We start from the raw sequence: 6600 nt of genomic DNA on the forward strand, positions 1-6600 counted from the left end.
TTTTAAATATCTACTCAAAATAATTGAAAGCAGGAACTCAAACTGATACTTATACATCAATGTTCATAGCAGCATTATTCACGAAAGGTAAAAGATGGAAACAACCCAAATGTGCATCGACAGATGGATAAACAAAATGTTGTATTTTTCAGCCCTAAAAAGGAATGAAATGTTGACATATGCTACAACACGGATGCACCTTGGAAAAAATTAAGCTAAGTGAAATAAGCCAGACACAAAAGGACAAATAATGTATTATTCCATTTACATGAGCTACCTAGAGCAGTCAGATTCAGAGACAGAAAGTAGAATGTTGGTTACCAGGGGCTGGGAGGAGGGGGGGATGGGATACTATTGATTGATGAGTATAGAATTTCAGTTTGAGAAGATTAAAAATTTCTAGAAATGGATGGTGATGATGGTGGCACATTGTGAATATACTAATGCCACTAAACAATACATTTAAAAATAGTTAAATGGTAATTTCCCTGGTGGTCCAGAGGTAAGGACTTTGTGCTTTCACTGCTGAGGGTGCCGCACAGCGAGGCCAAAAAATATATAAATAAAAATAGTTAAAATGGTAAATTTCATCACAATTTTTAAAACAAGAGTGAATGGGGGAAGGGAGGGAGATGCAAGAGGGAAGAGATATATGTATATGTATAACTGATTCACTTTGTTATAAAGCAGAAACTAACACACCATTGTAAAGCAATTATACTCCAATAAAGATGTTAAAAAAAAAAAAAAAGAGTGAATGGGGGAGGGGCTAGGATGTGAGGATAGCAACTATAAGCTTCTCTTTGGAAAGGTATGCTAGAAAGACCAGCAGTGACTGGAGGGGGAAATGGTTTCAAATTAGATTTTGTTTGATAGTGAACACTCAAGTTTGTCTATATGTTGATGAAAATGATCCAGGAGAGAAGAGACTGTTGTTGATTCAAGAAAGGGGTAGTGAGCAAACCAATTCCTTGAATAAGAAAGAATTTCAAATCATATTTAAAACCAAAAGTTTCCATAATTGACTGTCTTTAATTTGTCTGATTGATAACTGCATGTTGTTCGAACACTATTAAACAAGAAAACAGGAATATTTTGATTATTTTGTTGTTGAATTATCCATCTTGGAATTATATTTTTAAAATTAGGCATTAAATGTTCTAGGCAGTTTATCTTCTTAAGACATAGATGTCAACATAACACATAGTCTTCTATGAAGTACATATTTTTCCAAGTGTCCAGTTATAGTACAGTAATGTCATATGTTATAGTAAATCCTTATACTGTCACCCAGGTTTTAAAATTAACTTGGACAAAGTTCTCAAATTAACTACATTATCTAATCATATATGCTTAAAGAGATACTCTAAAATATAGTGAGTACGATTTCACTTCCTATTTATTTCTCAAAATGACTAAGGACTTTTATCTGATCTTCCCATATTTCTTATTTAGATTTAACTGACAAACAGTTGAAATCTTAAAACTTTATATCTAAATTGTTTGAAACAAAAGGAAATTTTTAAAAATGAGTTTTCACACTATTATTCAACAAAAATAGCTAAGAAAAATTTCCCTCAAGATTTCCTAAGATTTTTGAGAAAAGACTGAACCTGAAAATTTCAAGTGAGGAGGTAGAGATTATATCAGTAAGTAAATAACCAAGAAACAGGAGATAATGGAAAATGTCTGGAGACCTATATATTTACTCCTATGAATATCATTCATTCTCATTAAACTCCAGATGCTACAAGGCAAATAATAGATTGATGTTAATTACAATATAAAAACAATTTTGTAATGGTTTTGTAAGTCACCAAAAGAAGTATTTTTATTTACTATTTTTAAATGGACAAAATTTTTACGATTTTGATTGACTTATGAACAGTACCTATTTGTCAATTTCTTTTTTTTTGGTTTTTTGGGTTTTCTTTTAGTAGTTCATTCCTTTTTATTGCTAAATAATATTACATTGTACAGATATACCATAGTTTGTTTATCCATTTACCTATTGATGAACATTTGGATTGTTTCCAGTTTTTGACTATTACTAATAAAGCTGTTGTGAACATTTGTATACAAGTCTTTGCATAGACACAAGTTTTCATTTCTTTTGAGTAAACACCTAGGTATAGAATGGCTGGGTCATATGGGAAGTGCTTGTTAAGAAACTGCCAAACTGCTTTACAAAGAGGCTGCACCATTTTACCTTCCCACCATTTGCCTTACATTCTGACGATACTTGGTTTGGTCTTTTTGATTTTAGCCAGTTTAGTGGGTGTGGCTTTAATTTGCATTTCCCTGATGAGTAATGATGTTGAGCATCTTTTCATGTGCTTATTGATCATTTGCATATCTTCTTTGGAGAAATAGCTTATCAAATCTTTAGCCCTTTTTTTTTTCACACACACACTGTATTTTATTTTTACAAGAGATAAATAAACTGACACCAAGCATTGTAAATGGATAACATTTGTCAATTTCTAAATGATCCAACTGCTACAGAAGAACCATAGCATGGGGACTTCCCTGGTGGTCCAGTGGGTAAGACTCCACGATCCCAATGTAGGGGGCTCAGGTTTGATCCCTGGTCAGGGAACTAGATCCCGCATGCATGCCACAACTAAGAAGTCCGCGTGCTGCAACGAAGATACTGAGTGCTGCAACTAAGACCAGGTGCAGCCAAAAAAAGAAAAAAAAGGAACCATAGCATGATCTACATACTCCCTTGATCACAGATGTTATATTAGGTCAACAATAATTAAGTTGAGCAATGGCACTAATAGAACAAATTATTCTTACTGGGAATGTGTTTTGGTACTTCCATCTGGATACATATGAATTCACCTCACAAAAAATGAGGGAGGAACTCAGATTCAAAACCACTTAGTAGGGTCTAGAAATCTTTAGTTTTTTATTAGTAGTTTTATCTTTACACTGATATGTAAAGATATTCAAGAGTTATTGAAATAATATACAGTATGCAAAGAAAAAGGATATATAAACATGCATAGAAAAAATTGGAAGGATATAATATACAAGGAACTATGACTATATATGGGGAGTGAAGAGAAGGGAAAACTTAACCTTTTCAATTAATGACGTTGTTTAAAAATTCTACCATTGCATGTATGATTTCAAACATAAAAAACAAACACAGTCATTTTTAAAATTTTCTTTGAGATTAATGGCTTATGATAAATTTCTAGCAGTGGAATAATTAGGCTGAAATACCTAAGAATTTCTATGGTGCAAATCTTTTCCAAATTGGAAAAGATGCTTCAAATGTTGCAGATACAGCACATCTTAAAGTGTTTATTATTTCAGCACACAGTCTGGAATTCTGATAAACATTCTTCCTATAAAAAAGTGGCAGGGGCTTCCCTGGTGGCGCAGTGGTTGAGAGTCCGCCTGCCGATGCAGGGGATACGGGTTCGTGTCCCGGTCTGGGAAGATCCCACATGCCGTGGAGCGGCTGGGCCCGTGAGCCATGGCCGCTGAGCCTGCTCGTCCGGAGCCTGTGCTCCACAATGGGAGAGGCCACAACAGTGAGAGGCCCACATACCGCAAAAAAAAAAAAAAAAAAAAGTGGCAGAGCCCTTTTTCACAATATAGCTGATCTGCCCTGTTTTCAGCCACCTACCTTCTTATAGCAGGTGAAACTCAGATGTATTAGAAATGCATTAAATAGAGAAATAAACTGATGTACCCATTTTAAAAAGCTTCCTTAAAGCCATCACAAACCAATCTATAAAGATTAAAAAAAATGTTGCAGATATGGTTTTATAGTATTATATAATATTAAGAAAAACCTTAGAAAAGAATATATATTTACAAAGCAGAATGTTATGATGCTGAGAATGTTCTTTATACCCTCAAGGAATTGAAAGAATTTTGAGAGTGGTAAAGGAGTGTGATAATAGAACAATCCTGAACTACATAAGGGGACAGCTCATTAGTTAAAGAATAAATACTAATCATCTGTAAATAAATTACTTATAGAAATAAACAACAGAAAACAAAACTAAGGATAGGTACAGTCATACAGGTCAAATGTAGATTAAGAATCATATTTTCTTGATAATATTTTTAGTGCAAATTAACCAAGGAAATATCAGATTATACAGAAATAACTAATCACTCTAAAGTCAAACACAGCTAAAGTAAAAAAAGTTTATGAATGTATCAAAATTTCTTGACAAAATTTAGAACTGCAAATTTGACCTAGGAAACTCAGTCAAAACAAAGGTCTCCAGGGAGTTCCCTGGCGGCCTAGTGGTTAGGATTTCAGGCTTTCACTGGCATGGCCTGGGTTCAATCCCTGGTCGGGAAACTGAAATCCCGCAAGCACTTGGCATAGACAGAAAGAAAAAGAAAGAGAAAGAAAAGGGAAAAAAAAGTCTTCAAGGAACATTCACAATATAAAATTAAGAGGGACAAGAATTGGCCTCACATTATTTTAGTTAAAAATTAGCATAGGGCTTCCCTGGTGGTGCAGTGTTTGGGAGTCCGCCCGCCGATGCGGCGGACACGGGTTTGTGTGCCGGTCGGGGAGGATCCCACATGCCGCGGAGTGGCTGGGCCCATGAGCCATGGCCACTGAGCCTGCGCGTCCGCAGCCTGTGCTCCGCAGGGCGAGAGGCCACAGCGGTGAGAGGCCTGCGTACCGAAGAAGAAAATTTATAATAATAAAGTTTTCCTTTAAAAAAAAAATTAGCATAAAAATGAAACTAGCTTAACTGCTCTATAGAAAAATTGATCAAAGAGTCAATTTTGTTTAGTGGAATTTGCTCCTGAAAATATTTTATAAGTGTTATGACTAGGGCATGCATTGTCCTGAAGGTTAGGTTAAGGATTTTGGTATTTATGCAAAACTACAGGAAGGCATTAAGGGTTTTTTTCAGGTGGCGCAGGTGGGGATGGTGTGGGGAGATGTGGAGTTGTGGGAGATTGAATATGATTTAATGCATTTTAAACAGCTCATTCACTCTGGCTGCAGTGAAAAGAACTAGCTGTAGGGGGCCAGCAGTCCATGCAAAGAGATCAACTGGCAGGCTATCAGAGTGGTCCAGGTGAGGGATGATGATAGCTAAAATTATGACGGCAGTGGATACAGAGAGAGTTGGATGGATTCCAGAGATGGATTTCAGGTGATCGATTGGTGATGAGTTGGAATAGAGGATAAGCAAGTGGTGCCATTTCAAAGAAATAGAGAACCCTGGAAGAAGACCAGTGTGAGGGAATGGATCTACAGTCTAGTCTGGCATGTACAGATTTTTGATGTCTAAAAAGAGACAGTAGCATATATGAATCTGAGGCTCAGAGAAGAGGTTTGGGTAAAAGAAAAAAAACTTGCAATCACTGGTGTTTATAGGGTAACTGATATTATAGGTACGGTGAAGATTTTGAGGAGCCTAGGGAAGAAAGAAAACAACGGTTCTCAAACTTTTTGGCCTCAGGAATCATTTATACTCTTAAAACTTGAAGACCCTAAGGAGCTTTTGTTTATGTAGATTACATTTATCAGTATTACTACATTACTAATTAAAACTAAGAAATATGGGCTTCCCTGGTGGTGCAGTGGTTGAGAGTCCGCCTGCCGATGCAGGGGACAGGGGTTTGTACCCCAGTCCGGGAAGATCCCACATGCCGCAGAGCGGCTGGGCCCGTGAGCCATGGCCTCTGAGCCTGCGCGTCCAGAGCCTGTGCTCCGCAACGGGAGAGGCCACAACAGTGAGAGGCCCGCATACCGCAAAAAAAAACCAAAAAACTAAGAAATATACATATATTATAAATTTATTTTTTATTTATATTATTTTATTTTTGGCTGCGTTGGGTCTTTGTTTCTGTGCTCGGGCTTTTCTTTAGTTGCGGTGAGTGGGGGCTACTCTTCATTGTGGCGTGCGGGCTTCTCATTGCAGTGGCTTCTCTTGTTGTGGAGCACGGGCTCTAGGTGCGTGAGCTTCAGTAGTTGTGGCTCGTGGGCTCTAGAGTGCAGGCTCAGTAGTTGTGGCGCACGGGCTTAGTTGCTCCATGGCATGTGGGATCATCCTGGATCAGGGCTCAAACCTGTGTCCCCTACATTGGCAGGCGGATTCTTAACCACTACGCCACCAGGGAAGACCAAGAAATCTTTTTAAATATTGATTAATTTTAAAATAACAATAATAAACTCATTACATGTTGTATTAGATTTCTAGGGTTGATGTGAAAAAGTAACACAGACTGAGTGGCCTTAAACAACAGAAATTCTCTTGCAGTTCTGGAGGTTAGAAGGCCAAAATCAAGGTGTCCACAGGACCATGCTCCTTCTGAAGGTGTTCCAGTGAAAGATGTGTTCCATGCCCCTCTCCTAGCTCCTGGTGGTTGAAGGCAATCTTTGTCATGCTTTGGCTTATAGATGCATGATTCCAATCTCTGCCTCCTTCCTCACATGGCATTCTCATTCCTGTGATCAAATTACTCTCTTCTTATAAGGACACCAGTCACTGGATTAGGGCCCACTCTAATCCAGTATGGCCTAATTTTAACTTGATTACATCTGCAAAGACCTATTTCCAAAGATCACATTCACTGGTACTGGTGGTTAAGTCTTGAATG

Source organism: Lipotes vexillifer, unplaced genomic scaffold, assembly GCF_000442215.2.
Source record: "Lipotes vexillifer unplaced genomic scaffold, Lipotes_vexillifer_v1.1 scaffold159, whole genome shotgun sequence".
In the NCBI taxonomy this organism is placed as follows: domain Eukaryota; kingdom Metazoa; phylum Chordata; class Mammalia; order Artiodactyla; family Lipotidae; genus Lipotes; species Lipotes vexillifer.